Source organism: Petaurus breviceps, unplaced genomic scaffold (assembly GCF_028583685.1).
Source record: "Petaurus breviceps papuanus isolate PSGF00001 unplaced genomic scaffold, PetGlider_PUasm1.0 90849, whole genome shotgun sequence".
In the NCBI taxonomy this organism is placed as follows: Eukaryota; Metazoa; Chordata; class Mammalia; order Diprotodontia; family Petauridae; genus Petaurus; species Petaurus breviceps.
In genome coordinates this window covers 22,424,149-22,440,910 of record NW_027187361.1, presented here as the reverse complement: position 1 = coordinate 22,440,910, position 16,762 = coordinate 22,424,149, and the positions used below count along the sequence as shown (strand labels likewise).

The window sequence follows — 16,762 nt, the reverse complement described above, 5'->3', positions numbered from 1 at the left end:
TCTCACTATTTTGGGTCCAATATCCTAAAACAAATGTAGAACTTTTTATATCATTTTATATACTGTAATAATTTCTTTATAATTTTAAATTGTTTGCTACTTGGAATAAATCCGAGAAGGAACCAAATGAAATATTATTATCACCAAATCATAAGCGAGGAAACTGAAGTTCAAAAAGTTTAATACCCAAGGTCACAAGACTAGAAAAGTAGCAAAACCAGGCCTAGAACCCAGGTCATGAGATTTCAAAGCGTTTTCCACCACAACATGCTGTCCACCCTAATCTTGTAAGAGTTAACAGTCTTTATGCAAATTTAAGAAATATCTTAAGTCTATAAAACAAATTACATCTTTTTTAGCTGACAGTAAAAAAAGAGTGATCACTTTAACTGTAATCATTTTTCTTTTGTATCTCCTCAGTCTAGTTACAAGATTCTATCAAACAAGATAATATTTGTAAAGCAGCACAGTGCCTAACACACAGAAGCAAATAAATGCTTCATCTCCTATTCCTTTATTTATCTGATAAGGACATTTTCTTAAAAAATTATATGTTAAAAAGAAGCATACTACTTACTACACAGTTGAGATGTTTCATAAAAGTTGTACATAAAATCAAATACTTGTCAAACAAAGAAGAAATATTTACTACATAAAGAATCCATAAGGCTGGGGGTGGCTAGGTGGGCAGTGAGTAAAGTGCTGGCCCCAGAGTCAGGAGGACCCGAGTTCAGTTCCGGCCTCAGACACTCAACACCCACACAAAAAAACTAGCCATGTAACCCTGGGCAAGTTACTTAACCCCAATTGCCCTCCAAAAGGCAAAAAAAAAAAAAAAGAATCCATAAGGTTAATCTTTTTTTTTACAGAAGAAAAATACATTAATAATATGAATAATCACCCTATTTCCAAAGTTAAATATGGAGTTTTGTATACCACGTTTTCTTAAATTAGAGGTTATCTATAACCCAACAATATTTTAATTTTAAACTATGAATTTCTATGATTTCTCATAATATTATTTTGCTACAAATTTAAATCTGTTCTCTTCAGGGATTCAGAAAAAAAGATTAAATGAATGAAACCTAAGTGTAAGACAATATTATTATATACAAAAAGTAGAATAAGGACAGAGGCTAATGAATAAAAAGTAAAATTTTAATTTATATTTAGGGCCAGGGGAATCCTTAGAGATCATTTATAGAAGCTCTTCATTTTATAAAGAAATTGAGGCCCAGAAAGGAACCTAAATAACAGTATACACACACACACACACACACACACACAATTGGGAACATAATCATTTTCCATAAAATTCCCATTGCCTGAAAAGCCATTCAATAAAGAGTGATCAGGTATACTTATTAATCTCCTTTACAATAAACTTCTTCCCCCCAAAATCTATACCCACACTTCAACCCAAGTAAGATAACAATAACTTGGACTTTTGTAATGCAAAAGCAAAATAATAATTTGTCTTCTTGGATGGCTCACAAACTAGATATTAAGACAGCAATTTCAAAAGCATTCCACAAAGCATTGAGTATTGGCAGCCCTGTTGTAAAGCACACTAGCAGTTTGTTTATTCCAGAATAAGTTTTAAACTTCACATTTCAGATGGGAGAGGCCTCAGAAGTCATCTAGTTTAATTTGCACTGAAATTTTTAAAAGTCAGCTACAACACACCCAAAAATTTGTGAGAGATTTTTGAGTACGTCTAATCATTATGCTTTTCTTTGTATGTTTTAATTCACATGATTTAACCTATCTTTTCCCTGTACCCTCTGAAAACCATTCCACGTCGGGCTACGGCCACATTTCTTTTCTGCTGCCACAAACTTTAAGGTGGAGCAGTCATTTCCACCCCAACGTTGCCATCATTTCTACATTCCTGGTTTATAAGAGTAAGAGCCAGAACTGCAATTTCAATGGTTGGTTCTTCTACCTTTGGAAGAATGAAATTATCACCGAGACAAACTAGGTTATTGTTAGCTCTTCTTCTGAGAAAGCCCAGAGCTGAAACACAAAAATCCTGACTCTTATCGTGCCTCTGGGTCAGTACAGCACCCTATTCCCTGACTTTCTCTTTCTGCCCAGTTTCTACAGGATATGCCACCGATGATACTGCTTCGGCTTCTACCACAATTCTTTTTCACCCAAACGGTATCTATCCCCGTCTGGTTTTCCTATCTCTGTGTCCATGACTAAGGAGCTGTGGCGTTTGTCAGCACCAAGAACTCTGGATCGACAACACTCTATCCAAGTACCAATAACCAAGACTGTATAAATCCATTCTAGGGAGTTACCTGAATTGCTCGTCCGAAGTCAGACACAGCTAGCAGGTGCCTCCCCCGAGTCCCTTCTAGAACCAGGTCTCTGCCGCCAAGCCCAGCACTCTATTCATTAGGCTCTGTTGCCATTTAAATGCCCTCCCGATCCCTGTACATACAATGTTGCTCCATGCAGCCCATCCCTACTTTATCTACCAATTCCTTCTGAACAAGATATGCTCTTCCTGAACAACAGTGCAGGGCTAGGTCCCACCCAGCAGATAGCTCTGAAGGACAGCTGGCCTTCTTGTGCCAGGATCTCTAGTTCTCCAAGCGTCCCCCTCAACCTTCCAAAATGTATTCACTGTAGATGCCAGGCCTTGTGCTACTCACTGGGGATCCAAAGATAAAAGTGAAGCGGGTCCTCACTTCAAGGAGCTGATGAAGGTCCCTCATAGAAGGCAATATGTACAGGTGCGTACACACACACACACACACACACACACACACACACACGGAAGAGATAAAGCATGGCGGGGGAAGGGAGGTAATAAGACACCTGGGCACTAGGGAAGGCTTCATGCAGAAGCACTTTAGCTCAATCTTGAAGGTAGACAAGATTTTAACAAGTGAAAGGAGGTATGTATTCCAGGAACAGGCAAGGGTAAAGAAATAGCGAAGTGTGCCATGAATAAGAAACAGTAAGAAGGCCAGAGTGAATGGACTGACCACAAATTGCCAGAAGGGGAGTAATGTATAATAAGGCTGGAAACAGGTTGGAGCTAGGTAGCGATGGGCTTCAAAACTTTAAAGTATGCAAAAAAAAAAAAAAAAAGCATGCAAACGATAGACCTAATAAGAGGGCCAAATCTACCTTGGCCAAGTTCTGAAGGATGTGAAGGCCAAGAATGATTTCTACATTTTAAAATATAATAAAACTTTAAATATAATACAAAACGGTTAAATACCCAAGGTTTAGCAATAGGGACGAGATTAGAAACTAGTTTGCAAAAGATAAGCAGAAAAGTGATAAAACCAGAGCTGCAGAATAGGGTATTTTTTTTTCAGACGTGGCTAATACTTGATTACTTTACTTACTTAACTATTTGTTAGATGCCACGTTCATATCTCCACGTGTGACTGCAGGCAAGTTACACCCACCCTCAGTCTCGGTGAAATGAGGAAAACAATACCATCACCCACCTCACGGGTTTGTTGTAAGGATGCAGATGTTCAAGTCTGCTTTTTGCAAACTTTAAAGCGCTGTGAAAACCTATAGCACAATAAAGACACTACAAATAAATATTAGCTGTTTAGGAAAGTTTCCATGTTAAGCTACGGGCATCAGGAAGAAGAGTATTTTAAATTTAATTTTCTTTTCCAAACAAACATCAAAATAAAAAGAACATTTCCATTTACATAGAATATAAAAAGAAAATTATAACGAAATAAGGCATCTCTATTTCTTACTTCTTGATTTTTAAAACCTATTTATAACAAATTCTGCACACTACGCTCAGCACGATCCTGTCTGAGTGTCCTTCTGAGCTTCTCTTCTCTTCTGCTCATTAAAAAGAAAGTTTTCATCTTGTCTGTCTTTCTGACTGTCCTCACCCACTGTTAACCCCACTCTGCTTCAACACTTCCCCCCTATTAAAACCGTGAGATGGCAGAACAAAAGACCCTGGTAACAAATGACTGAGCAAAACAGACCCACAGGCCGTGACCAAGAAGCATCGTGAGTTGTCCACTCTGGTCAGAGGGCACACGCTTGACCACAGGTCCTCCGTGACCATGGTCGTTTGTGGTTGCATTAAGCAAAGTTCTTAAAGCTTTCAAAGTGGGTTTTTCTTTACAATGTCGGTGACCTGTATAAACTGTTCTCAATTCACTCCAAATCCGTTCATAATGCTAAGGATTCTGAAATCTTCTCTTTCATTTGGCATCATTAAACACCATTACATTGGTAACACCACAATTTTGCAGCCATTCTCCAATCATCTAAAAGGCAAAAACTAAGGCAACCCCTAAGATTCTATTTCCTTTTCTGTTCTTTTTCAAAGCCCTTTTCATTCTCTCATTAATATCAGGAAGTTTGTTTTGCTTGCAAAACATAACCCAGGAGAGTCCTTCCTCCTCGTCTCCCCTTCTATCTCATTCTGTGTGAGGCGAGTGAGCGTGAGTGTGTTTCAGGTCAGAGGAAGACTCATCAGACAAGCACTCCCACCCCTGCCTTCATGTCTGCACACTTCTCATGTCCCCACTTACATCAAGCTCCGCCGCTCCTTCTTCCCTTCTGCACCGCTGTATCTCTCCTTCTACCCAGACACCTCCTTCCCTCGCCACTGCCCCTCTCACTACAGAAACGATCCAGCCATGATATTTTTTTCCTTATTTAATGCCCTCAATATCCTTTGAAAATATTAAAGTCCTGAAGGGACACTCATTTCTTCTTCCCCTATTAGAATGTAGCGGCACTACAACATCACAAAACCCTCCTAATTGCTGGGATAAATTTACTCTCCTAAGTTTTTCTAGATGCGTTTCAAAGTCCCCATTCAAAATAGCTCACTTCTTTTCAAAACTGTGCTTTGAATGGGAGGTTTGAATCTGATGCTAGCGGAACTTTTCCTGTTGGGGTTTCTTTCAAGAGCTGATCAGTGCATTCTTTCAATCTTTACCCTGCCCTCTGATTTTAATAGTTCTGAGCAGTTTTCACTCATGGTTTCCAGAAATATAGCTTTATTACACATACATAAAAAATACATATACATAAAAGTACATTCATACTTTTTTATTATCATGGTTTTTGGAGGTTCCAAAGATTTTTAAATTAATTCTTCTAAAAATGCTTCCCAATTCAGTTTTTTGTATCAGCTTTCTTACTTTTTAAAATCAATTTTTAGTCTTTTGATTTTTTTTTCTTTTTGGAGGGCAACTGGGGTTAAGTGACTTGCCCAAAGTCATATGGCTAATAAGTGTGTCAAGTGTCTGAGGCCGAATTTGAACTCAGGTCCTCCTGATTCCAGAGACAGTGCTCTATTCACTGCACCACCTGGCTGCCTGTAGTCTAATATATTTTCTTTTCAATTATTTCCTTCAGATTTACTATTTCTTTTTATCTCCTGCTTCATTTCTTTTAAGTACTTATGTAGTCCTTAGGGAATATTCTTTTTTTTTCCCTTGATGTTCTCTGTTTGCAATTGTTAAGATTTACTTTCCCACAGGGCAGCCAGGTGGCACAGTAACAGTGCCAGCCCCAGAGTCGGGAGACAGCACCCACATAAAAATAACTGGCCGTGTAACCTTGAGCAAGTTACTTAACCCCGATTGCTTTAAAAAAAAAAAAAAGATTTACTTTCCCCTTCTAGACAATATTTTTGGGCATCTCTACAATAATTTTATGAGTTATCTTCTTTGGTTTATCTCTCAAGTTTTAGTTCTTGAACTTGGGCTTTGAGATAGGGGGACAGTAGACCTACCTCCCTGCTGTGGTTTTGGATGGGCACTCAGTCCCACTTGGTCTCATTTTGGGTTGCCTGAATTCCTGAATTCAACACTACTTCTTGGGGCTAGGGACCGCCCCACTCCGTACCTCTGAGATTCAGAAAAACTGTATCTTTGGGGCTTTCTATTTCAGAAAGTTCTAAGAACCTCTTTGATCCTGGGCACAGATACTTTCCCAGTCTGATTGCTGGGGCTGCCTACAGAAAAAGAGACCTGTAGGTTGCTGACCATGCTAGGAAGCTGTGGGCTTATCCACCTATGCTGGCACCAGCTTTGCTGACCACCCCCCTTTTCTACTAACAGTTGGGTGACTTTTGGCCAGTTCTGGGATAGAAGCCATTTATTGTAGTTTCTTAGTGGATTTACTGAACATTACTTAGCGTGGCACAGATTTTAAGTTTTGTTGGAGCTGGGTGATCTGCTCTTGTCCCAGACGCATAATTTAATTATACTAACAATATAGAGAAATATTTCTTGAAGTGGTAGCTAATAGGCCAAAGGTATTGTATGTCAGAGGGAAGGGGGAGGAAAGAGGAGATAGATAAGCTTTTTTAAGAAGGATATGTATTGCTCTGTGACTCTGAAGGGATGACTCTGGGTTCACAAAGACCACGTCAGTGGAATGCCCCGCTTGACAGGCCCATTGAAAGAGTATGTCTGCCTACCTTCCGAGTACAAGCCTACCTAAGTTTAGAGAAGTTCATTCACCATCAGGTTGATAGAATCTTCAATTACAGAAACACAAAAAAATGAAGACGATGGCAACAACAACAAAACTGAACACTGTAATTATCACTGTCAAGTTTGCCTCTGGAGAAGCTGATAAAATGTATCTCCCTCCCTTCACTTTGGTGGAATATGGATATGGAATTATATAGATGAATGTATGGAATTACATATACATGAAATTTTAATTTTGCACAAACACTAAGACTTGATTTTGCCGAACTACATTTTTCTTCAAAAGGTGAAAGGTTGTGGTGTGGGGAGACAGGAAATAATAAGTCAATGTTTTGTTAAAAAAAAGACATCAATTATAAAGAACAATACAGCAGAATCGGGGCAACTAGTATAGCGGGTAAAGTATCAAGCCTGGAGTAAGAAAGGAGTCATCTTTATGGGTTCAAATCTGACCTCTGACATTTATTGGCTGTGTGACCCTGGGCAAGTCACTTCACACCCTGTTTGACTCAGTTTCCTCATCTGTAAAATGAACTGGAAAAGAAAACAGCAAACCACTCCAGTATCTTGGCCAAGAAAACCCCAAACGAGGTCACAATGGGTTGGACACAACTGACTCAACAACTTTGAGTAACAAAGGTAGAATGTGCTGTAAACCCAGTAAAATATGCAATCTGCAGAAGAGCAGAGCCGTGACTGTAAGAATCACCACTACACAGGAGTGAATCACTTCAAGTCCCCTTTAAGTATTGAGATAATTTGGATGCAGTTTAAACTATGGGTTGTGACTGAAGCACTGAAAGGGTCAGGAATGGAAAAAGTTTAAGGAGGGCCTGCTCCGGAGCCCGTGGTGGTTTGCAACTGATGATTTAACGACCCCATCTAGTGGAAAAACAGAGCAGGTTCATAAATTTCAGAGGAATGAAGGGGAAGAAGGGTCCGGGTGTGGGAAGTGTGTGGAGAAGACCCTGCCTCTTCAGTTCAGCTAAGAGTGATGTCTTTGGTGAAAGGTGAAGAAAGTGCATGGTCATTCTGGAGGGTCTTCCAGAAATGGAACTCGGACCTGATTGAGTTCAATGAACTGATAAAGCTCTCTAACTTCCTGAATTAGGAGAAATTCTGTGCGAGTCCTGACCCAACAGATTTAAGAAGGTAGAGGTGTTGAACTCTAACAACTTTGGAATATATTGAGCTGTTAGAAATACCAATGGGCTCCACATTGGATATTCTCACCAGCTAAAGAAATAAGCAGCTCAGAGATACTCTATACTTTCCAACATTGATTTATTTCATATATATATATATATATATATATGTATTTCATAACCTAATTCAAAAAAACTGACTCCATAAACAATTTTACAACCTAATTCAAAATGTTGACTCCAAACAATAAAGTCTTATATACAGCCTTTTACCTCTGGGTGTCATTTAAAATATAATAAATTCCTCTTCAAAGGACCTAAAAATGAAGTCTGGAAATGTGGCCACTGCCTATTCTATGAGGGGAGCTATATGACTCTTTAAGTTCAATCCATTTTTCTGAAATACGATAGGCCAAGAAGGGTAAATTAAAAACAGGGCGAACTCAGCTCATGTTAAAAGTTCAAGTGACTCTGCAAAACTGGAGACCTTTAGCAAATCCATGAAACATAATGCATTATTGGTTCTTTAGTTAAGTCTTTCAAATGATCCAAATTGAGATGAAAGGTTAATGTATAAAATCAACGTTTAGTAAGTCAAATTCCTAGAAAATGCTAATGGAAGGCAAACCTGCATCTATAACCTGGCACCTGAGTGCCACTTCTAGTCACTCAACATGTGCCTGGACAAGTCACTTAAGACTTTGTTTTCTCATGCCACATAAAATGAGGAGAGTTCTAGCTTATCCTTTAAAGTCCCTTCTAGTCCTCAAATTCCATGGCACATTTATATTTTCATTGGATGATTAAGTAAACCTGTCAAAAGCAAACACAATCTACTTAATATACACAGAGAACCAAAGCAGCTTCTTTAAGGAAAGTAGAAACAATCACATTCATTTCAAGGGAAAAGGAGTTTCAATGAACATTTTTAATATCTTCACTTATAAGGAAGCAAATAATGAAAACTGGATTGTGAAACATCATTTTAAAGCCACAAGTACAAATGTGTGATATTTTTCAACGAGTCTGAATCAGTCTCATTTTAAACAATCTGTCCCTAAGATTTATAAGAGATACTTTTCTACGAAAAAGTCCCTCTTAAATTGGACTTTTTCATTTCTTGTACAACTAATACGTTTTGAATGTTTAGCCAACTCATTAACTAGCATCCACTATGTGGCAGACCCTGGGCCAAGCCCTGAGGATATGAGGGTAAAAATGAAAGTCCCTGCCTTCAAGAAACTTACATCAATCATAGCACAATATTTGGCCAAAAAAGGGACATCAGAACAACTGAATTTTAATACGTCAGGATAACCGAAGTTTAATTTTCATTGTAACTTCGGAAAAACTCAATCCTGTAACACCGATTTCCTACTTCCCTTCAGTTGCTAGCACCCCTCTCTCCCCAAGTCCCCCAAATGACTCCATGTTTGTTCTAATTTGCTTACCCTTGTGCATGCCGTGCCCCTCCCCTCCAAACCACTGTCTTGCTGAGAGCAAGGACTGATTTCATCTGTGAACACTCAGCAGCATACTTGGTACACAGCAGGCACCTGATCAACGCACCCTCCAAATCCTATCCTGAAGAAGCAGCCGGGTAGTCTAGGAGAAATAACACTGGATTTGGAGGCAGAGGGCCTCATTTCTTTTGGTTTGTTTGTTTTTGGTCTTTATTAATTTGTTTACTTTTCGTTCACAAGATTCAGATCCACAATCCCTTGAGTTTCAAGTCCCCCCCCTCCGCCCCCCATGTAAGCCATGGACCAGCTTACAATCAGGTCCAGTATCTGCAAGTACTTCCCCATTAGGCATTAGTCAGGTTATAGAGAAGGACTGTGTCAGATGGGACGAACGATGAGAAAGAGGAAACAAAACCAAACAAGAAAAAGAGAGAGAGCAGGGAGTTTGCTTCAGTCTGGGTGCACACTCTGTTCTTTCTCTGGATGTAGACGTCTCTCTCCATCAGGAGCAGAGGACCTTATTTCAAAACCTGGCTCTGCCACCTTAAAGAAATACATCCCTCTACCTGCCTCGGCTTCAGTTTCCACATCTGCAAAATGAAGGGGATGGGCTCTACCCCAGACCGGAGTTTGATCCTCCAGTCTGTGAACCTATGCACGCTGAACATGCATTAGCGCGTGAAGCACGTTAGTAGGAACGTCAAAGAACCAGCCCCACAGAGAAATGACTGCTGTGGTTTAGCTCTTTCAGTCATGGCCAATTCTTCACGGCCCCGTCCGGGGTTTTCTTGGTAGACACTGGAGTGGTCTGCCATTTCCTTCTCCAGCTCACGTTACAGATGAGGAAACGAAAGGCAAACAGAGTTTGACTTGCCCAGGATCACACAGCCAGTAAGTTTCTGACACCAGATCTGAGCTTTCCAAGATGATTCTCCTGACTCTAGGCCCAGTACTTTGTCCACTCTGGCACTTAGCTACTTCCCGGCAGATAAATGAACAGGGATATCAAAAAGTAAACCCATCAATTAGGTGGATAAGGAAAAAGAATTAATCTAAACATTTAACCCTCCCCCCCCACACACACACACAATATGCTAATTCCAAATGTGTGGTATGTGTGATATAAAGAAAGGATGCTCCATCTACATAAGTTCTCAAAGCAAGAGAAAATTGAAGCTACGGACATGCTAACTAAACTACGTTGGGGTTACTTTGTAGAGATAGAAAAAATAATAACAAAAGTTATCTGGTGGCACATAAAGAACTTGAAGGGAAACAATTTAAAAATAATGATGATAAGGTTGTAGCACCATTGGACTTCAAACTATACTAATAAAGCACTATTCAAAAACTACTTGTTATTGGTTAAAAGAAAATGTTTAAATCTAATCAGTAGAACAGATTAGAAGAGAAGACAGAAATCCTGGAACATTGAGGCCTACTGTTTGATAAACCCAAGGACATCACTGGATACTCACTTTCCAGTTACTTGCTATAGCAAAAAAAAAAAAATTAAATATGCTGGATCAAGGACTCCCTACGATATTCAGCAAAAGTTAATGGGAAAACTGGAAAGTAGTTTATAAGACCAAAAGACGAATAAGGAAAAGGGCACATCATTAAGAAAAGAGGAAAATAGGAAGCAATACCTTGCACTGACAGGGGAGAAGTGTTATCTAAATAAGACATAGAAATTGATCACAAAGAGAAAAACACAATTTTAATTATATAAAATTTTAAAAGTTTTTCAGAAACAAAATCATTGCGACTAGAATTAGAAGGGAAATTTGTTGCCTGGAAAAAATCTTTATAGCAACTAATTCTGATGAAGGTCATATAAAAGAAGAGCCATTATCTAAAATAGATTAAGGGGCCATAGAAGACGAATAACTTCCAAAGGAAAAACATGCCAGTTATGAAAGAATCCTCACCAACAAGAAGGTATCACCAGGAAGAAAATGCAAATTACAATATCCCTGAGGTTCTGCCTCACACTCATGAGATGGACAAAAATTACCAAAAAATGAAACGGTGAAGTGTTTAAGGAGATGTGGGAAGACACACACACTAACGAACTCTTATAAGGGGTGCATCTGTTAATTAGTCAGTCAACTAGCATTTACCAAGCACCTGGCACGAGCCAGGCACCGTGCTAAGCACTGAGAAGACAAAGAAAGGCAAAAAAAGCAGCTAACAGCCCCTGCTCCCAAAGACCCAGCTCAGGGCACACTGAGACGCCATGTGCCAGCAAGAGACATGAATGGGAAACTGGCGAGAGGCGCAGGCGAAAGCAGCAGCATGCAGGTGAACCGGGAAAAGGCTTCTGGAAGCAGGCGAGACGTCAGCTGAGACTGGAAGGAAGCCAGGGAAGGGAGGGCGTTCTGGGAACGGTAAAGAGTCAGTGAAAATGCCCCCAAGTAGGGAAATGGGAGTGTCTTGTGTGAAGAATAACAAATAGCAAGGAGGGCAATTTCACTGAATTGCAACGGGGTAAGGTTATGAAGTGCTAAATATTCTGGGAAAATATGTGAAATTATACTTTGAGAAGTTCCTAAGTGGTACGGTACAGTGGTAAGAGAGCCAGGGTAGTAGCCAGGAAAATCCGGGTTCAAACCTGGGCCACCTCTGGCACATACGGCCGTACATCTATGGACCACCAGTCACTTAACCTCTCCAGTACTGAACAGCACTGGTAGAGGAAGATTTTTCATCTGGAAACAGCTGCCTGTATATATGAAATCATGGGTCTAGTCCCTATCCCAACTTCAGGTCACTAAACTTTGACCCTAAATAGAGGAAAAGAAAGTACTCTCACATACTCAAATAGAGTAGCATTTTTGCAGGAGCAAAGAACTAGGCAGGGGGTACCCAATCAATTGAGGGTTAGTTAAATAAACCACAGTACCCAAACAAAATGAAATGATTCACAAGGAAGTGAGTAGGACCAAGAGAACGATGTGCATCATCATCACCCTGATGGAAGGAAAATCATATTCAAAGACTTCAAAAATCTGGTCAGCACAGGGACAAATTAGGTTTCAGGGACACCTGACAAAAGCACACCTTCCTCCTGACTGCAAAGAGGCGGCACAATTTTTTTTTTGGTGATTTATTGAAACAGATGAATACAGGAGAGGAAGACCTCTCAAGGTGTGTGAGGCGGAATCACTGGGGAATTCCAGTCCCTGTTTTAGTTTTAAGGAACATTGGTATTTAAAAAGAAAAAAAAAAAAATCCGAAGTATGAATGTGCTACTTTCTTGAGTAAGGTTACCACACAGAATCTCCCAATTCCATCAAAAAGGTATTGGACTACGCTGCGGCCGAAGCTGTTCCCAAATCCTCCAGATTTTGCGTCTGTAAGGATCTTGTGCATTCAGTTCCTCCTCTATTCCTGCACCTCTAAAGCCCTAGTGTACAGCCCCTTATGACTACTCAACCAGTCGATTACCACAGTTTCCTAACCTAGTTAAGTCTTCCTTCCTCCAACCGTGTCCCATTCCAATCTGTCCTTCACACTGTGGCCAGGCTCATCTTCCAAATGCAGAGAACTAATCACATTCCTCTGCTATAAGATTTAGAGCTAAAAGAGAACCTTGTGGTCATCTAGTCTTCATTTTCATTATAGCTAACATTCATGTAGTACTTTATAATCTCATTGAATTCTTACAATAACCTTCCTCTATTTTACAGATAAAGAAACTGAAGCCCAGAGTGAATCCCAAGGTCATCTACGTAGCTGTTCTCTCAATATCTACATATTGCCTATTACATGAAGCTAACTCTCCCAAGCAGCTCCTTTACCGGGCAATCAAGGGCCTCCACAATGAGGTGCCACCCTAATCTCGTCTTTCCCATACTCATTCGGTATGCTACCGTCGTCTACAAATTGCAGGACGTTCGGTACTCTACCTTCTACGAATTATACGACCTGACCCCTAGAGGACTCATCGCCCTTTCTCACCCGATGCTTTTGCTTTATGCTGCCGCCTCTGCCTACCCCCAAATTCATGTTCAACTCAAGTAGTAGTTCTCCTGCAAGTTTTCCGTGATCACCCCCAGCAAAGTACCATTTCCCTGTCAGACATCACAAAGGACTTTGTTTTGTACAGATGTGTCATTTTTATATAGTATGCTGTGAGCCTCATGAAGGCAGACATTATACTATCTAAACTTACTCAGAGCATAACATAGTACTCTGCACACAGCAGGTACGTGATAAATGTTTAATTGAAATGAACTGTTTTACAACACTGTGATCAGGATTAAGGTATGGAAAGAGATGTCAGTAGGAGAAGCATTCAAGACTGTTTTCTGTAACTCAGACAGGACTAAAAGCCCCAAACTCTAATCTCTACCTGCGAGGCCTCTGCTTCCCCTGGGCAAAATGATATGGATCACATGTCTAAGCCCAGAGTTAAATCAAAGCATGCTGGTTGCCCTGAAAGGATTTTGTTTTCAATAGGAGCAAGCAGGTGAAATAAGTAATCTGACTATAAGCTCTCTGAAGGCAGGGGCCGTCTTCCTTTTTGCTTCTATTTATATTTCAAGTACTTAGCACACTTCTTTGTGAGCCTGGTCAAGTAAGCAATTCATAAATGTTCTTTCTACGATCCCAGATATAGATTTGGAAACAACCTCAAACCTTCATGTTACAGATAAGGAAACTGAGGAACACGAGAGTTTAATGGCTTGACCAACATCACACAACTAGTCACAATCTGAACCCAGGTTTCCTGACCTCAAGCCCAAATACCATCTTCACAACACCAAGCCATCTCAATTTATTCCTTCGGACTGGAAAATCTAAAAAGGACTGCTCCGAGTCAAGCTAACTGTGATCTCATTAAGTAGAGAGGATTGACTGGAATTGGCTAGAACCGTTTCATAGGATTTTCAGACTTATCACTAACGTTAACATTTCTATCACATAAAAACCTTCATTTCTCGATATCCTAGTCCACGGAAAATGCACTGCACACTATATAACTTTTTAGGCTTATAAAGAGTCAAGCACGACAGGCTCGCCTTCCAGCTCCTGGTAATTAAGCAGAGATGGGTCTTATCCTTTATACTTTGTATGTATTCCCTTTAGTGTCCATCACTATTTCCTGCAGATAATATTAGGCAATCAGCAAATTTACTGACTGAAAACTGCGTATGTGTAATTCTCTAAAGTACGGGAAAGAAAAAAACAGGAGTCTGTGAGTCTACGAAGACAAGAGAGGCAGCATGTACAAAGGGCTAGCCTGGAATCAAGAAAACCTAGGTTCAAATCCTGCTTAAAATGAACACACATGCTAATCACATGACCTGAAATTGTGTCTCAGGCAACCCTGCAAGTACACAAATTCAATGCTGGCTTTCCCCACAGGAATATAAAGCTGGTGAAATGAATTTAAGGAATTTCTCACCCATGGAGTTCCCCACACTGTCCCACCTTTCCCCCCAAAAGAGGACAAAACAAAGTAGAAGGAAGAAAAAGCTTAACTTACAGTACTGTCAAGTACAGATTCCTGAGTAGAAGGTAAGGAGATCTGGCACGACTTTCAAGAATTCTCCAACACTTCTCCACTGTGTGTATGAGTATATGAGGAGGAGAGGATAAAATATTTGCTTTAAAGTTTGCACAGAGCTTTGAAAATATCTCATTTTATCCTTATAAAAACACGGGGAGGTAAGTGAAATCCCATTTTATGGATACGGAACGAAAGGCAGACAGGTTAAGAGATAGATACATAGCCAACAAGTGTCTGAAGCTGAGCATCAGTCAGGCTTATCTAAGTTCAAATCCAGCCTTGGGAACACACTAGCTGTGTGATGTTGGGCAAGTCATTTAACCTCTATTTGCCTCGGTTTCCTCAGCTTTAAAATGGGAGTAATAATAATAATACTTACCAACTGAGTTGTTGTGAGGATCAAGTGAGATATTTGGAAAAGCCCTTAGTGGGGCAGCTAGATGGTAAAGTGGATAGAGCACAGGCCCTGGAGTCAGGAGGACCAGAGTTCAATGTGTGACCCTAGACAAGTCACTTAACTCAGAAGCCTACAGCATAGTGCCTGACACACACTAGGTACTATGTAAATGCTGACTCCCTCCCCTCCAGCCATCTATACCATCTGGCTGCCTCTAAACATGTTAAGGCGTTTTGAAAAATAAAAAGCACTATGAAAAAAGCCACACATCTGTACTTATGAGAATATGTTATGGTTTTATGATTTTACCCAAGTACTTTTAACTCAAAAGATCATTTCTTCATACCTTTTTTACTCGGAAAACCAGGAACTGCTCATTTACACAAGAAACTGCTTGTATAAATAGCTAATGTTAATGGTTCCGAATACAAGTTTGGAAAACTGCTAGAGAAAACATCCAACAACTTTTTTTTAAGTCAACATCTGGAAATACTATTGTTTCAGGCTAAAATCTTAGACATGACCAGCAGTTTTGGAAACTTCCACTGCCTACAATATGAGTAAAAGCAGAAAAATTCACCAAATTTTCAAGGGAAAAAACTGGCATAGCCTCAAAGTCAAGATAACACAACTGCCACAACGGGACTGAAAAAGCGTCCCAAGATTTTTAACAGAATAACTGCCTGATGCTCTATTAAAGTCCCATTCCCAATAAACTAAAGTGACTTTGGGCTCCTGAAGGCTTGGGCAAACAGGGTGGGGAGGGAGAGGTGCTGGGCATGAAATTTTGGCAGTCTACCACAATGGAAAGGCACCGTATGACCCTAATGAAGGACCGTAAGGACCACTCAGCCCAGTTAAGCCTAGAGAAGTGTATCAACAAAGATTTTGCTAACCCCAGCCTACCAAGGGATGAATTTGGCCACAGCAACTCATGTAACTAAGTCAGAGAGAAGTGTCAGGAAATATTGGTGGAAGTAGTAACCACTAGCAGGGAAATCACAGTTCTCCTGGACTAGTTACACAGTACCAAGATGTGTAATTCTATCAGTTAGGATGCTGCCTCTATGGACAGAGATCCGACCTTTACTTTTTCATGAGACGGTAATGCTGAAAAAGTCATCCCCTGTTGGCCAGCGTTCTGTTCATGAGCCTGTCTACACTGAACTAAACTTGTCCAACCACGGGCCGGTTTGTGGCATGACCCATCCTGAAGCCCGTTTCAGCTTGGGGAGGCCCAAGAGTCACTCCACATGATGATCAGGCACTAAAGTCAGACTCTGGTGGGAGGGCTCTGTATTCACTTGCTTTACCTTATCTCGCCATTCATCTGGTGTCCCTGCCATCCCACTCCAAGGAGAGAGCACATCAGAACAGGGCAGGGAGGGCAGCAGCGCCGGGAATAATAAGGCACGTGTATGCGGCACCTTAGAGCTTAGGAAGCCTGTGGCCACTCATGGTGAAAACGCTGGGAGAGGGGCTTGAGCAGAGGGCTAGTCCGCAGGGGGGAAGCTCTGGCTGGACTTGCGGGTGAGCCCCTGCGCCGGGGCCATGTCCAGGCCCAGCGTGGCCCGGTGAGACGCTCGGAGCGCCCCCCTGGGCAGGCGCAGGGCGCTCCTCAGGCCTGCCCGGAGACGCTTCCTCTTCGCCCACTGCCGGGCGCGCGAGCCCCCCCCCCCCCCCCCCCCCCCCCCCCCCCCCCCCTCCCCTTTTCTCTCTCTTTATGCTCATGCCCACCCCCCCGCCCAAGCCCCGCCCCCACCCCGCACTCCCCGCCCCCC

General features: G+C 41.1%; 1 protein-coding gene across 2 annotated transcripts in view; it reads right to left on the bottom strand.

Annotated features, from left to right (window-relative positions):
• The window catches only part of UBE3A (ubiquitin protein ligase E3A), a 95,041-nt gene that overhangs the window by 77,356 nt on the left and 923 nt on the right, over window positions 1-16,762 (bottom strand). The window lies entirely within an intron of this gene.